Raw genomic sequence first — 16,858 nt, 5'->3', positions numbered from 1 at the left:
GAGGATGTGGTGACCAAGGTCACCTTCATCTGTGAAGCTGAGGTCAGGAGGCTGAAGGCGTTCTTCGGCCTCGTGAACAAGGCTGCCTTCTTCATCAGTATCCCGGACGACGACGCTCCATCCTCCCATTCCCGACGCCGGAATCTGCGATTGTGCACAGGTGCCCGCCGAACAACAACGACGCCCAACCACAGTAGCAGCAGCAGCAGCAGCGAGGTGATGTCCTGCTGCTTCCTGCTGGATGAGCTACTGATCGCCGCCGGTGCCATCATGTCAATTAACAAGCAGCTCTATCTGCTTGATCGATGAGAATATGAGATGATGGCTGCTCCAATTTGATCGATTTATTTGCAGCTAGAAATGGAGGCCATAGTACTGGACAAATTTTGGAGGCTAGCTAGATCGTTCGCTCGCTTATTATTAACTAACAGGGGGCTGGCAATAATTTGACCGGCAGCAAGTTGCTTTTAATTTCAACCGCGATGACTCCTTGCTGTGGAACGTGCATTGGTTTCCTTCCATCCACTGGTCAGCTATCTCTAGTACTAGCTAGTATCTATCCTTCTTATTAATTGATATAGTCGATTGCAGAGACAATAATACAGAGACAAAGAGCAGCATATAGGATCACATGGAATATTCCTAAATAATTTACTTGTACAAGCCACATCGATTCTTGTGGTTCTTCAGAATTTCTGGTACAGCTGTAAAGGTTCCTGCAAATTCTTACATATTGTATTCCAAACATGCCCTACATGGTTAACACAACACTAACAAAATTTTGCCTGCCATATCATTGTTCCGTGTTTCCACCAGACATCTCCATCAGGCGAAGAACACTTGGAACAAAATAACTAAGAGAGATTTAATTTCTCTATGCTCTTTGGAGCTCTTACGGAATCATGACACCATCAAGACATGTTACAAGTACAAAGATGCAGCGAATACTATTGCCTCTTGATCTTGCTGATGGTCAAGCTCAATTATGTACTTGTTCAAATAAGCATTCAGCCCATTCTGTTCCAAGTACCTGACAATAAAGGAATGTGACAATAATTAATGCTGATGCTTCAAAAAGTTCTGCAGATATAGCAGCAGTAATGGTCTCATGACAGAATATATCAGCAGATATGAACAAACGTATCAACAAGTAAATGTGCCGGCATGGACTAAAAGTAAACAACTAATTAATTTCCAGAGTATAAGTTCACTCAAAAACGAATAGTCCAAACTGTTGTTTCTGAATGCAATGGGACTAAGAGTGACAGATAAAACGATGTTACTGGATAGATCACATGGGAAACATAAGCAACATATATAGTAGAAAGATTAATAAGAACCTAACTCAAATTTAGATTGAAGGGATATATTTTTTAGAAAGAGTTTAAGATCGCAAATGGAAATTAGGAGCTGAACGAGTGGACATGATTACCCCATATGCAGGGACATGTTTCTGCCATGTGAAATTAAATTCCACGATAGCATAATAAATTGCAAGAACAGAATGAACACCGCAATACCATAGCCCTAATCGACCACACAAATCCTTCACCTGCATCCCAAAACTTTCTTCACCTATAGTAAGTAATTTGCAGCCTTACAGCAGGGAAGGAATAGTATCATAGCACGGAAGTCGGAAGGAACAAAAAGAAATGAATTCACTCATATCTAAGCATGAGCAGAGATATCTACTGGAAAACGCAACATGAAAATTAATCAATCCAAACCAAGAACCCCTACTGCTCAACCACGATATACCTTATGGATGTGGATCCTTAAGTCTAAAGCACATACACTAGCCAGTATGTCTCTCCTCTCCCTTACCGCTGTCGCTGCTCCGATGCGCCTCTACAGAGTCGCACAGTTGGATGAGGCGCCAAGGTGGCATCGTCAGCACGGCAGTGGAGAAAAACGAGGAACTAGGTGTCCAAGAGTGGTCCGCTGACGCGGGCGAGATCGAACACGGGTACGATAATGACGGCCACCGGCAAATCCAACACTAGATGCTCAGATTGGGAGATTATGCTCACAATTAATCAACAGATCAGCTCCTTCTATTTTCGGAGAGGGTCTCTGACTGCAAGCGACAAAGAAACATTAGGATTGGAAATCCATTTGTCACTCGTAGGATCAAAGAATTCCTCTCTGCAATTACCTTCGGTCGATGCTTCCTTCAACTCCAAAGTCTGGAACAATGGGTTCTGATGCAATTAACCTGGATCTAGCTGTCCTGACGGCGGTGCCGGCAAGAGAAAACGGAGGCAGTGCTAATGACTCCACAATCGCCTCGCCGCCGCAGTCGAGGGCTCGAGGCGGAGTTGGGTGACTAGCTATAAAAAATATGCGCAAACAACTGAACCATCAGGGGCAGGATCTACCTGACGAGTGCCAGACTGCCCATGGCTGGGGTAGCAGGTGGAGTCCGTGTAGACGAGATCCGTGCGTTGCTTCCGCGGGTCCAGTGCAAGCAACCGGAGATGCAGCGTGGTGAGGAAGCTTGATGCACGCAGCGCCGATTCCGGCGGAGCGGTGTCGCGAAACGGATCGCGAATTGGGAGGAGGGAGCTCCGTCGGAGGAGGGGAGCGCCATCGGGAGGGAGGGGCAACGGCGGGAGGAGGGAGCATGCCGTCGGGAGGAGCGGCGGCGTCGGGAACTGGAGGAGGGAGCGCCGTCGGGATCTGCTCGCGACCTGGGGGCACCCTGCTGCATTGGGCGAACGCTCGGGTGGAGGCGGCAACGGTGGATGGCCGGCTAGGGCCGGCGGGAGCAGGCGCGGCAGCTCGCCGGGCGGCACGGACGCCGACGGCGCAGTGAATCGCGCTGCCGGTGATGCAGGGCGGGGCGGGCGCAGGGAAACGCCCGGCGGCGCTGTGCATCTGCGAGCTGGGGAGGGGGGGGGGGACCGCTCGGTCGTGGGGGAACCGCTCGCTCGGTCGTGGGTCGAGGACGGCACGAGCGTTCGGGTCGGGTGCGGGGGTCGAGCGCGGTGGGCGGGCTCGGGTACTCAATAGTTTAGTTTATTCAGTACCCAGGTATCTAATAGATCTACTATATATATATATACATAGCTGTTGATAAGATAACAGCTAGCAGTATTGGTTGCGCATACAAGTGAGAAACTGAGTGACATATGTTGAGATGCATTATTATTGTTTGCACTTTGCAAGTGAGAAACTGAGTGACATCTGTCGAGATGCATTATTATTGTTTGCACTTTGCAGCATCACTCCTTAATTGTAGCATCGAATCACTGGTAATGAATGAGACAAATAACTGATCTGAACATGAAGACAGTCCTCGCCCTGTCGCACAGTAGTTGGTTTTATGAAACTGAATTCTAAAGTGACTAGTACCTCACAATCGCATTTAACTTCATTGGTGATATATTTTTCCTAATAAACTATTGACAAGGTGCAGAAGATAGAAGATAGATATGGAAGATGTTCTTTGGTTGATTGGTCCGATGACTAAGCACTTGTGTTTCAGATTTCTTGACGGGGACTCATCACAAGGACGTTCTGATGCATCAGCCAAACATTTCGATTTTGTGGCAAGGGGTTAGCATTGTTCTTTCGGTTGTGAGCGTAAGACAGTTTAGATGCTTTATTTCATAATAGGAAAAAAGAACCTGTGCTACAAAAACGAGGGCTAAAAATTGCTCCTTTTTTCTTTAAACAAATAATATATACAGTGCTACTGCATGGCAGCGTCATCATGTAGACATATCTGAACAGAATGTCATGTTAATTCAGATAATCCCTACGTGAATTTTGTTGATCCCGGCCTTTTTTATATGTGAAGACATTCAGACACGCTTGCAGGATTGTAGGTGCAGTACTGTACACCTCCGGTTCAAGCAGATCCGAAGCATGACGATAACGTTATGATGCTCATAGCGTGCTTTGCTGTCAGCAGTGGGCCCGATGTTATGTCTGCAAAGGTACTAGCAGCGGAGGCGATTGTCGCAGCGGACTTCAAATTGGAGTTGAGAGATGTCATGCCGCAAGAGATGTCGAGCTAACGATGAACTGGTGTCTGCGGCTGTGGAATCTCACCTGGCCTGGATGCTCCTATGGAAGAGATTTGATGTTCCCGGTGCCTCCTACTCCCTGTCACTACTAAAAAAAGACTTTTATTTCAGGTCATTTGTCCTGGCTGTCTTTTGACCCGGGATAATAGGTGGCTTTTGTCCCGGGTCCAACGGCTATCCGGGCCAGCAGGGAGGGGGGAGGGGACAGATGACTTTTGTCCAGATTGGAGGCACCAACCGGGACAAAAGGGGTGCCTTTTATCCCGGTTGGTGGCTCCAACCGGGACAAAAGGCCCGTGCAGCCTTTTGTCCCGGTTGGAGCCACCAACCGGGATAAAAGGCCCCCTTTTTGTCCCGGTTGGTATCTCCAACCGGGACAAAACTCCTTGGCCCCCTTATCCCCTTCCCTCTCCCTCCGTCCGAGCCATTCAGCTCACTTGTTCTTGCTGTTTTTGGTTCGGGAGAGGGGAGTTCTTGCTCATTTCTTCACCACATTTGTGAAGATCTTTGATTCCCCCGTCCATCCATCGGCGCTAAAGGTTTGGGGCTTATTTTTCTCTTCTTCCTTGGCTTGTATAGCTCATTTCATGCTTTAGAAATAGAGAAAATGTATAGCTAGCTCATTTCTTGGACATTTAGATTGCATATGTAGGTGTGATTTTCTTTTAGATTTAGATGAGTATGTGGATAGTAGAAATTTTTAGAATGAGTGTAGACACTTCATGTGATGTACTTGTATATATGACTATATTGTGGATAGTTGATTTTTGTATTCATGAATGAATTAATGAAATGAGTATATTAGAATTTTTTCATTATGAATGAATTATTTTGACACTCTAGTGATGTATTCATTCATGCTCACACTGAAACCATCTAGAAGCTTAAAAAATCTTTATTTCAAAACAAGTATACGTCGTTAATCTCCATTCAACGGTGATGTCACTACATTTCGGGGATACACGATGCGTTATAAGGACGTCACCAATGGGCTGGTCGCAAAACCAGCACTTGCGGTTAATATGAACACAGCATTTGGCACAGTCAGCGTGGCCGTTGTTGCACTGAGAGCATATCAACGAGCATACTGCCTATGCCAAGTGCTGTGTTCCTATCAACCGTAAATGTTGGTGTTGCGACTGGCCTATTGGTGATGTACTTATATAGCACCATGTCCCCCCGAAAGGTAGTGTCATCACCGCAGGGTCGAGGTTACCGACATATACATTTTCTGAAATAAAGTTTATTTTTTCTTCTAGAGGGTTTCTGGATATTGAAAAGGGTGTTCTCCTGGAACTGAAGGGTGTCAAAATAATTAGGAGTTATAGATATTTCGTATTTTTTATATGATTTTATTGTTATTTGCAAGAGTTATTAATCTGATCATTGTAATTGTAATAGTAAATAATATTTGCATTGTAATGGTAAGAATTTATATTTTTGTGAAAAATAAAGGTATTTTCCAGTAAAATATGGCTTCAGCAGCTGGAGGGAGTGGCGCCAGTGGGGGTGATCGTTGTCCTTCTGGAGAGAAGGGCACAACTCTAGGTCGTCGGTTCAAGAAACCTAGTGCTTTTCATAGGGCACCGCTCCGTTATTTGGAAAAAGAATATAGAGAATGTGTGGCAAGGGGCGAGGAACCTCCGTTTGATCTTGAGAATTTATTGCGGCATTACGATTCGTCACCACCAAACTCGGAGGTTTCAGCTCCACCATCTTCTTCTGCGCCAGCAAGAAATCCGTTAGAGCATTATGTGTTCCCACGCAAGGACGGTTGAAAACCTATGTGTTGTTGTCCGAATTTTTAAGTTTCATGTTGAGTACTCCTTTGTTAAGTTCTGTAATGGATTAAGTACTCCTTTTAATTAATCAAGATATATGATGGATATTGCAGATCTTTTAATTATTCATATTATGTTACATTTAGTTTAATTTAGGTTTGATATATTTTATTTATTCGATACGTGTAAAGAATTCAAATCGATTTCTTTAAAATGTAGATGGACCGGCAATGGATGTACAATGCTAACCGACGTTCGAACGAATTCATTGAAGGCCTGCATTATTTTTTATCTGTGGCTGAGGCAAACAAGCAGAATAGTTTTATGTGCTGCCCGTGTGTTCATTGCAACAACAACAAGGATTACTCATCTTCAAGAATCCTACACAGCCACATTTTCGCAAATGGTTTCATGGAGAAGTATGTTTGTTGGACGAAGCACGGAGAACAGGGGGTTACCATGGAAGACAATGAAGAAGAAGATTTTGACGATCACTTTTCCGGGAATGCTGGGTTCGGTGCATTTGATGACGATATTCCCATGGAAGAGCCCGAAGTAGATGTAGCAGAAAATGATCCCAGCGACGATCTGGGGCAGACATTGCACAATGTGCAGGCAGACTGTGAGAGTGAAACGGAGAGGTTGAAGTTCCAGAAGATGTTAGAGGACCACCGTAAGTTGTTGTACCCAGATTGTCAAAATGGATTGAAGAAACTTGGCACCACCTTAGAGTTGCTCCATTGGAAGGCGACAAATGGTGTATCCGACAAGGAATTTGGTGAATTACTCAAACTTGTTAAAAAAATGCTTCCTAAGGACAACGAATTGCCTGCCACAACGTATGAAGCCAAACCACTTGTTTGCCCTCTAGGATTGGAAGTGCAAAAGATACATGCATGTCCCAACGACTGCATCCTCTACCGAGGCCAGTACGAGAATTTGGATGCATGTCCCGTATGCAGTGCATTGCGTTACAAGATTAGAAAAGATGATCCTAGCGATGTCGAGGGGGAGCCTCCCCAGAAGAGAGTTCCTGCGAAGGTCATGTGATATTCGCCTATAATACCACGTTTGAAGCGTCTGTTTAGAAATAAAGATAATGCTAAGTTGATGCGATGGCACAGAGGAACACAAGCAAGACTCGATGTTGAGACACCCCGCTGATGGGTCGCAGTGGAGAAAAATAGATAGAACGTATCCTGAATTTGATTTGGATGCGAGAAACATAAGGTTTGGTTTGAGTACGGATGGCATGAATCCTTTTGGTGAGATGAGCAGTGGTCATAGCACTTGGCCTGTGACTTTTTGTATGTACAATCTTCCACCATGGCTCTGCATGAAACGGAAGTTCATGATGATGCCAGTGCTTATCCCGGGCCCAAAACAGCCCGAAAATGACATTGATGTGTATCTAAGACCATTGGTCGAAGAACTCTTATTGCTCTGGGGCGATGAAGGTGTACGGATGTGGGATGAATACAAACATGAAAACTTCAACCTACGAGAATTGCTGTTCGTAACGATCAATGACTGGCCTGCTCTTAGTAACGTGTCAGGACATTCGAACAAGGGATATAAAGCATGCACACACTGTTTAGATGATACCGATAATATATGGTTGACTCACTATAAGAAGGTTGTATACATGGGTCATCATCGGTTTCTTCCCATCAGGCATGTGGTACGAAAGAATCGCAAGCATTTCAAAGGCCAAGCGGACCACCGAACAAAACCGATGCACCCTAGTGGTAAAGACGTCTTCAACATGGTAAAAGATCTAGAAGTTATTTTTGGAAAGGGACCTGATAGCCAACCTGTTTCGAACAAAAACGGAATGGCGCCCATGTGGAAGAAGAAATCTATATTTTGGGAGCTACCGTATTGGGAAGTCTTAAATGTTCGTCATGCAATTGATGTGATGCACCTCACGAAGAATCTTTGCGTTAACCTGATAGCATTCTGAGGAGTTTACGGAAAGACAAAAGATATAGTAGAAGCACGTCAAGAATTGCAACGTATGGAAGAACGAGATGCCTTACATCCACAACAGCGAGATAATGGACGAGAATACTTAAGTCTTGCCAGCTATACTTTTAGCAAGGAAGAGAAGGAAACCATGTTTGACTGCTTGAGCAGTATAAAGGTTCCATCTTGATACTCATCCAATATAAAAGGAATCTTAAATTTGGCAGAGAAGAAATTTACAAATCTCAAGTCCCATGACTGCCACGTGCTTATGACCGAACTTCTTCCGGTTGTGCTGCGGGGGATTCTGCCTAATAACGTCCGGTTAACCATCGTGAAGCAATGTGCCTCCTCAACGCAGTTTCTCAGAAGGTAATTGTCCCGGATAATTTGATAAAGCTACAAAACGATGGGGTGCAATGCCTTGTTGGCTTTGGGCTGATATTTTCACCATCTTTCTTCAACATCATGACACATCTTCTAGTGCAACTTGTGAAAGAGATTGATATCCTCGGACTAGTATTTCTACACAACATATTCCCATTCGAAAGGTTTATGGGGGTACTCAAGAAATGTGTTCGTAATCGAGCTCGTCCAGAAGGAAGCATCGCTAGTGCCTACGGAACTGAGGAGGTCATTGACTTTTGTGTTGACTTTATTGATGACCTTAAACCGATTGGGGTCCCTGAATCGCGATATGAGGGGAGACTAACTGGAAAGGGTAAATTAGGAAAGAAATCTTATGTCTGCACAGATGATTTTTCATTTAAGAAAGCGCATTATGCGGTTCTTCAACAATCATCTTTGGTTGACCCGTATATCGAGGAACACAAGAAAATTCTGCTCTCCGAATTCCCGGAAAAGTCTGAGGCATGGATTACACGTGAGCACATGAACACTTTCGGCAGCTGGTTGCGGAAGCATCTAATGCATAACATGGATATAAGTGAACAACTGTTCTTATTGGCTAGGGGACCATCTTGAAATATCTTAACATACCAAGGGTACGAGGTAAATGGAAACACATTTTATACGATAGCCCAAGATAAAAAGAGTACCAACCAAAACAGCAGTGTTCGTATGGATGCCACGGACAATAATGGAAAAAAGGGCACATATTATGGCTACATTGAAGAGATATGTGAGCTGGATTATGGTCCCAATTTCAAAGTGCCTCTATTTCGTTGCCAATGGGTTAAGCTATCTAGAGGAGGGGTAACAAAAGATGAGTATGGGATGACAATAGTTGATCTCAACAATCTTGGATATAGAGACGAGCCGTTTATCCTAGCACGGGATGTCGCTCAGCTTTTCTACATTAAAGACATGTCTAGCAAGGCAAAGAAGGGAATAAACAAGCAAAAGGATCATGAGCTAGTTCTATCAGGGAAGAGAAACATCGTTGGAGTGGAGGACAAGACAGACTTGTCAGAAGAATATAATAACTTTGTTGCCATTCCATCTTTCGAAGTAAATGCTGATCCATACATCCTGCTAGCCAATGATGATGCTCCATACTTGCGCCGTGATCATAATCAAGGGACATTTGTCAAGAGAAAGTCTGTTACCGCTAATCTTTCATGTACTTGAATCAATTTCTATTATTATATACAAAAGTAATGACAATTCGAATACTTTTATTATATATGTACTGTACCATTATCATTTTTTATAATTCTCACTTAATTATCCGACTCCAGTATAATTTTCAAACAATAATATGGATTACTCAACTAATTTTATTTATTTCATGAAATTACATTCAAATTAACACACTATACTCTCTCACTAACACACACAATCTCACTAACACACACACTATCTCACAAACTCACACAATACTCATTAATATCATGAAATTGCTTAATTTTATGTAAAATTCACTTTTTAAATGTTAAATATCATGATAGAATCCACTTTCTGTCGAAAAGCAAGAGTTTGAAAAAATTTGTCTCCGCCACCCCGAGCCCCCACCCCTAGCGCCGACGTCGTCCCTCCTCCCCGCTCGCGCCCGTCATCCACCGACGCGCCGCTTGCGCCGTCGTCGTCCTCGACCTCCGCCTCGCCCGTGCGCCGCCCCGAGCTCGCCGTCCCGACCTCGCCCCGAGCTGCATTAGGTGAAAACGGTGCCGACCATGGGCCGCCGCCACCCCGGCCCCCAAACCCTAAATTTTGTGCAAATTTTAGTGAATTAGGTGTTAATTTTATTTATTATATATTAAGTATAATTCAATTATTAGAATTAGGTGTAAATTTTGTGCAAATATTTTTAGAATTAAATTTTGGATATATTATTAGAATTCAATTATAGATATATTAGTAGAATTCAATTATGGAAATATTATTAGAATTCAATTTTGGATATATTATTAGAATTTAATTATGGAAATATTATTAGAATTCAATTTTGGATATATTATTAGAATTCAATTTTAATGTATCATGTATTTATTATTTAATGTATCATGTATTTATTATTTAATTATGTCATTTATAATACTTCTCGAGCTCGCAAACTCGCGCTAACACACAAATGTTTCCAATAGTTTCCGATCGTTACCAATCCCGACCGAATCGTTTCCTATAGTTTTCGATCGTTACAGATACCGACCGAATCGTTTCCGATAGTTTCCGATCGTTACCGATACCGACCGAATCGTTTCCGATCGTTTCCGATAGTTTCCGATCGTTACCGATCTAAATATGTGGATTATTTAGAGAATTTTCTTAAAGGTTTTATTTGTATTCATATTTTAATTACGATGGACCCGCGACACACAGACGTGGAAGACGAACAGTTCCTGATGAATATGGTTGCCGAAGGTCAAGAAGATGCCCCTGAACAAGCTGATGATGGCTGCAATACCGACATATATTTGAATATGTCCGATGACGGAATTGAGACACCATCTTTTCAGGATGACACTGCTGGTGAACAAAGTGCTAATGTACATATCACAACTATACATACTTGTATTGAAAATCATATTTTCATCTGAATCTATATGAATACTATGAATGTTTTTTTATAGCCATCTGGATCATCGTCGCAGCAGAAAAAGACGAAGTGAGGCCCGACAAAAAAACTGGAAGTGTGGTTCATTATAATCCGGAAGTATTGTCCGGGACCACATCCCGATTAGCTTCAGGCTATGGAAAGCTTCCAATCCAAGCGACGAATGGGATGCGGTACCCGAAAGAGAAAAAGAATGGTGCTGGCAGGAGCTTAAGAAAAACTTCACGGTTCCAGCTGAATCCGAAGAGATATGCAAGCGCTGGACCCTGAGCAAGATGGCCCTGCAATCATTCAAGAAAACTTTGACGAAGAAATATTTCAAGACCGGGACCACGCCCGTGTTTACCGGCGAGCTCGAAAAGCTCAGGGGTCACTGGGATGCATTTGTGCAATACAAGTCTTCAGAGCTTGGGCTACAGAAGATGCAGAAGGCCAAAGACAACGCCTCGAAGAAAGTGTACCATCACACTCTAGGCCAAGGAGGCTACAAGCTTGCAATACCCAAATGGGAGAAGATGGAGCAGGATCTACTTAACAGAGACATCCAACCTGCTACCATGAACTGGCCTGAAAGGTCAAGGACCTGGTTTTATGGTCACGGGGGAATCTTGGACCCATTGAATGGAGCCTGCATCTATGGGCCAAACATCCAGCTAGCAGCCCAAAGACTATAGGAGGCCATACAAGCAGCGGCCGAGGGAACATTCCAGCCGGATAGAGAGAGGGACGAGCTGACTTACGCCCTTGGGAATCCAGAGCATCCGGGCCACACAAGAGGCAAAGGCGTGGTTCCGTGGAAGTATGGGTTCAGGGATTACATTGAATCATATAGAAGCCGGCAAAGAAGAAAGAATGATGAGCAGGAGCACTTGCAAAGGCTAGAGGAACGGCTCATGTCACACGATCAAAGACTGGAGGAAGAGGTTCAATGCCAAGTGGCCATAGCAATGAGCCAGCTATAGCAAGCACAACCGGTGCCTCCAGAGCCTAATGTCGCAGCCGACCATCTATCTCAGCGGAAAAGCAGCTGCGCTTCCACAGACGTCGCAGTCGAGCCAACGGGGATCCAGGCCACAGTTGAAGCGACGGCCCCGCAGTGATTTCCAGTGGATGAGATCACCCAGCAGACACCTTGTGACCTGCAGACTGCCATTAAGAACTTAATGTTCACTGTTGCGTACGGTACCGCCATGCCAACCCAACCAGGCGATGTGTACCACGGGCAGCAAATTCCGGCAGGATATACAAGAGTTGGCGTGGAGCATATGTGCCAGAGTTGGGAGACGCTCGAGCTTGATATTCCTGGAGGTGATGGGAGAGGACACTAGTAGAAGCCATTCATGGCTACATCCTATGGGATAAGCACTACATTGCCCTAAAGTCGGATGATCGAACACCAAGACCGGCATCTTAGCATGCCTCTCCAAGGCCGTCATCTCCGCAAAACTCCCCAAGGGTAGCACGGTCTCGGCAAGGTTCACCGGCACATTCTCCATCACCATCATCTCATGCGCCGATGAATACTCAAGCGTCACCGTCGCCTCCATGGTCACCCTGTCCGCCGCTGGCAAAGAAGCAGATAAAGCCGCCGGCAAAGAAGGTAGCTGCACCGGCTAAGGAGCCTTCAAAGAAGAAGGAAAAGAAGAAAAAACCAAGGAGGCTCCTATTAAACCCTGGGACCTGAGTATTGAAGAATGCAATCAGAGGACTACTGAAAGAGTTAAAGAGCACTTCAAGCCGAAGCTGAAGCCGGAGCCCGAGAAAGTGATAAATCCAGGAGATTTGAAATTTTTTAAGGGAATGTGGGAAGCAAATAAGAGAAAATTCATTCCGAGAGATCCCCCTTCAGACTATGACCGCACAATTATCAAAACTACTGAGAAAAAGAAGAGACAATCAAAGTCGTCGTCATCCGACGTTCCACAGCTCGGAGCCCAAAAGAAACAATCAATAGAGCCTCTCGTAGTTGGACAGACGACGCAACAACAAGACTTTGTTACATTTTTGAAAGAATCAAACCTGACGGCGGTTCAGATTGCAGGGGGAGAAGATATTCCAAAGGCCGATGTGCTCGTCAAATGGACGTATGAGCTGGACAAATCTCTTGTACCCCCCGAAGTAGTGTCCGTGCTTCCAACACAAATGTATAAGCTGCACCAGCACTACATGCGTGCGATGGCCGATTGCATCTTCATGCAGGGTGCAAAGATTAAAGATGATGATTTCTTACGGGGGGAGGCCATTATATGGATAAACTAGGAAGAAGTTTACCAACTATTCCATCAGGAGGACCTCGACATCTCTATGGTCGGCTTGTGGGTTCTGTAAGTATTTTACTCTCCTTACGTATTGTTTTGCATGATCTCAACATACTGATCCCTTGATTTATTCGGTATCATATAGAATGGAGATACAAACTTGCAGGAGAAAGGGATACTCTCACCTCGGCTTCATTGACCCAAATACTTGTAATTGGAGGCTTCTACGCGATAATTCTGATGAGATATTCCAAAACTTGTTCAAGTACATAAGCATTCATCACAACAAGCAAATGATATTGTTTCCTTACAACTTTGCGTGAGTGATTCCTTCCGTCTAACTCTTTCTATTCTGTAATCGAATTGTTTAAATCTTAACTATTAAGAACTGCCTCCGTATAATCTTGCAGTGAACACTGGGTCCTAATTGTCATAATTCCCTAGAAGAGCCTACTCGTGGATATGGACTCATTGAGCAGAAATCCAGAACAATACGAAGATCTTCTTAATATGATAAAAAAGTAATTCTACCACTACTCCGTCGATGACCGATAATTTGAATCACGTTGTTACTTGACTATAATTGTTCTAATCATGCACAGGGTTTGGAAACAAGTCGCTAAAAATCATCCAGGCAAATTGGACAAGGAATTAAAGATCAAGACAGATTTTGCGGTACGCACTTGGATGATTCGTTGCACATTTCATTAGTTTTATTATATATTCATGTAAATACCTGATAATTTCTTCTCTCTTAAAGTGTATGAGGCAGAAACAAGACACTAATTTATGTGCATACTATGTATGCGAGAACATCCATGGTCTGGTAGGTCCTCCAAAGGCCTTGGCAGATTGGGAGGAGGAAGTAAGTAAAAAACTTGTTAATGTTTGAACTCATATTTTAATTAGTCGAAATTAATTATCCTCCTTTTCCATAGGTCGAGGAGATGCGCAATAAACTCATACCGGAGGAAAAGATTATGGCGATTCAAAAACAATTGTCCGGATTTATTGTTGAGCAAGTGCTCGATCCAAAAGGCGAATTCTACGATGATGGGCAATCTCACATTGACGATCGCAACAAATATGATAATATACGCGTATATATATAATTAAGAACGAATATACCTATGTAAATATATATGTGTGTGTATGTATTATATTTCTATTTATGAGTATGTATTTATTATATATTTAAGCCCTCCAATAATATATGTGTGTGTGTGTGTATATATATGGAAACTATCTAGGACAAATATTATATAATTAACTATATATATATGTATATATTAGTGGAGATCTTACACACTGAATTCCAAAACATAAGTTTAATTGAAATGTAAAAGTATAATTGAAATAGAAAAATAATTGAGAAAAGAGAAACAAGAAAAAAATGGACCTTTTGTCCCGGTTGGTAACACCAACGGGGACAAAAGAGTGCTTTTTGTCCCGGTTGCCAGACCCGGGACAAAAAGGCATCCCTTTTTTTCCCGGCCTGGCGTTCCCGGTTGGGAAATCGAGACAACAGGAGTTTCCCAACCGGAACAAATCAGCATTTCTGTAGTAGTGAGTAGCTTGTAGTTGAAGCCCTGGAGTAGTACATTTTCCATGTGTGTGCGTTTTACGAGGAAACTAAGAGAGATGAAGTGTGCCTATATATATCTACATAAGAGACTGATCAGAGCATGCACATTCAACCGCCTTGCACGGTCAGGAGCATCAACCAATGAATTGTATGAAGTGCAGTCTACGGTAATTTTGGCTTATCATGAATGGATGCAATAAATAAATGACTATATGGGTAATGTACCTGGATTTGTTGTTGAGACTGCTTTCATCAAACACCCAGTTATATTTATAGATATTACTAGAGTCGCGAGGAAAACATTACGGTCCTGCTTACACCCATAGCATCTGTATCTGATCTTCTTTTGTTATCTTTGTGTTCCCTCATGTAGTTTTTGGTATTATGATATTGATATTGGTTACGTTTTCTTATCCTTTGTCGTACATAATGACTCTTAACCGCCTAAAAGCTGACTATAATGGAGAAACAAGGAACAAAGTAGACTGGTTATTAAAATTTTAGCAGATATGGCGATGTACTTGTATCAATAATTATTCACATGGTAATACAGGGCATTATTGCCAACTGTCGTAGAGAAACCTTGATCGACATTACCATGTCATCTATCAAGCTCCGGATTTGTGGTGAGAGTTAAGAATTGTGTTTTCGATGCATGGTTCATTTCATAGAAGGAAAAGTGAAATTATTAATTATGCCATAATGGAGGATTAAAATACTCTCTTTGTTGTCCAAAAATAATGTCGTGCGCTTGCATGGCTACAACATATATGTGTGACACTACTACGAAAAAGATTTTCATGGGTGGATAAAACACATTTGTAGGGGCAGGTGCGGTACCCGCGCCTGCTTCTCACAGTTAAATAGGCGTCTTTTTCAAGGGTGAAATGCTTTTCTAGGAGCGGTGCGGTAGGTATAGTACCCAGCTCCATTTCTAGGAGCGAATTATATTCTTGACCCACCTCTGGAAACAAAATCGGGATGTTTCTACAAATTATTTTTGTAGTAGTGACATTAGAAATGCATGAGTAAAACATCACAAAAAACATGGTATAGGAGATTACCCCCACGTGAATTTTGAGTTTTTGGTATGCGAAGAAATAATTAGAGGTCGGGAGCCCTACTTATTCTGAGCTATTTGAAGTCAGTGCACCTTAAATTATAACCATAAATCATTGCCAAGTTACAGAAGACCACAAGGCAACACTAGATGGAGAAAGTTGCGGAGCTCGAGGCAATAATTTGGTAAGATACAGTAGACAATTTGATAAAATAAAGTTTAATACCAAGCAATTTAATACACAAGGGTAAATAACTGAAACCATGGTGATATATTTAAATGATCTCTTAATATCTAAAATCGCTCAACGAACAAGAGGAGGCTAGCATGACTGCTAGGTCGCCATAAGGTTGAATTGAATAAGCACTTTCTAGAACACAAGAATGAGTTATGTGATTAAAATTATAAAAGTATGTTACACCTGAGCAGAGTATCTTACTATTACTAATTAGAGGTTTATTTGAAACCTCCACGTGATGCCATCTATTGATCCTAGGTGGATACTCTAGATTTTCTAGAGTATCCTAGAAATTTTCACAAAAATCAGATTCATCTAGTCATGAATCCAATAGAACTAATCATAATAGTTGTTGGATTTGTTATCTTTTCTAATTAATTACCCACCTCTACCACTATAAAGTAGACTAATGTAACCCACTAAACATGTATCTAAATTACTCACCTCTGCTATTATAAAACAAAAGTAACCCCCTAATCTTTATATAAATTACCCATCTATACCATTATAAAAATAATACAAAATAATCCCCTAAATTTGCAAACAAATTATCCAATTATATCATTATTAAAAGTTAAACTAACCTCTAAATATGACTCTAAATTATATAATTATAATAAAATATTAAAGTGCACCAATATAAAATTTTAAATTACTATTTCTACCATTTTGAATATATTATTATGTTATTGTTTATATAAAAATACTACCCACTATATGCGTCATGTATGGTGGAAGAGATAAGAATACTAATTCGCAAACAAATGATTCAATTAAATATATATATCAAACACACATGGAGGTGTGTTGTAAAACAAAAACTATTGCAACTAGATAATTATGTATTTTAGAATATAAATATTTAATAGATGAAAGAGAAGGTGAGATAGATAATTCTAATCATTAGCTATAAACTTTATTTTT

General features: G+C 42.2%; 1 long non-coding RNA gene across 1 annotated transcript; it reads right to left on the bottom strand.

The window, feature by feature from the left end:
• Positions 1–597: 597 nt before the first annotated feature.
• LOC120693435 lies at positions 598–2,863 on the bottom strand. Its single transcript, XR_005682986.1, has 2 exons — positions 2,156–2,863; positions 598–2,077 (listed from the first exon to the last, which is right to left on the bottom strand). It is a non-coding gene; the product is annotated as an uncharacterized LOC120693435 (long non-coding RNA).
• Between the last annotated feature and the right edge of the window lie 13,995 nt (positions 2,864–16,858).

The sequence above is a fragment of the Panicum virgatum genome, chromosome 9N (genome assembly GCF_016808335.1).
Source record: "Panicum virgatum strain AP13 chromosome 9N, P.virgatum_v5, whole genome shotgun sequence".
Taxonomy (NCBI): Eukaryota; Viridiplantae; Streptophyta; class Magnoliopsida; order Poales; family Poaceae; genus Panicum; species Panicum virgatum.
This window is presented reverse-complemented; position numbering and strand designations above follow the sequence as displayed.